This window comes from Octodon degus, unplaced genomic scaffold (genome assembly GCF_000260255.1).
Source record: "Octodon degus isolate 3935 unplaced genomic scaffold, OctDeg1.0 scaffold00089, whole genome shotgun sequence".
In the NCBI taxonomy this organism is placed as follows: domain Eukaryota; kingdom Metazoa; phylum Chordata; class Mammalia; order Rodentia; family Octodontidae; genus Octodon; species Octodon degus.
The window spans coordinates 5,648,273-5,648,936 of NW_004524665.1; the positions used below are offsets into that span (position 1 = coordinate 5,648,273).

The following is a 664-nucleotide window of genomic DNA, read 5'->3' on the forward strand; positions in this document are numbered from 1 at the left end:
CATGAGTGTGTGTGCACACACGTGCATTACAAAATTTCATGAAACAAAGTAATAGAGATTCAACAGTGGTTGCTGTATTGCAAGATGTCATCTTCAAATTAGTTGTTTAGGTTACCAGATATAAATCTGCAAAATTGGTTGAAAACAAAACAACAAAAAGTTACAAAAAATTAAAGAGGAAAAAAAAAAGAAAATTTTAAGCATTAATTGCACCTTTCAAAAGACTAGCAGAGTGCTTGCTTCGGCAGCACATATACTAGACTTGGAACAAGGCAGAGAAGATCAGCATGGCCCTGCACAAGGGTGACCTGTGAATCTGTGACGCCTTCCATATTTTAGAAAAAGACTGGCAGAAACCAGCAGTCGAGTTAAAACTACCCTGCCTATATATGTAAGTACGTCTTTTTCCCTTCCTTCTATCTCTCGTCCTTTTTCTCATCCCAGTTTTCCTTCCCATGTAACACATCCTTTCACAGTCTCTGTTGTACCTTTCAGATTTTATTTACTTTTTCAGGTTCTCACACTAGAGTGACAATGTGATATTTGCACATGTGGGTCTGATTTATTTCACTTACAAATACAGTCTCTGACTACATCCGTTCATCTATAAAGGCCTCTAATTTATCATTTTTGTAGCTAAGTAGTACTCCATTGTATAAAAATA

The 664-nt window shown here is 36.3% G+C and overlaps 1 non-coding gene across 1 annotated transcript; it reads left to right on the forward strand.

The window, feature by feature from the left end:
• Positions 1 to 232: 232 nt before the first annotated feature.
• On the forward strand, positions 233 to 338 carry LOC111818381. The gene has a single exon (XR_002822384.1). It is a non-coding gene; the product is annotated as a U6 spliceosomal RNA (small nuclear RNA).
• Positions 339 to 664: the final 326 nt, after the last annotated feature.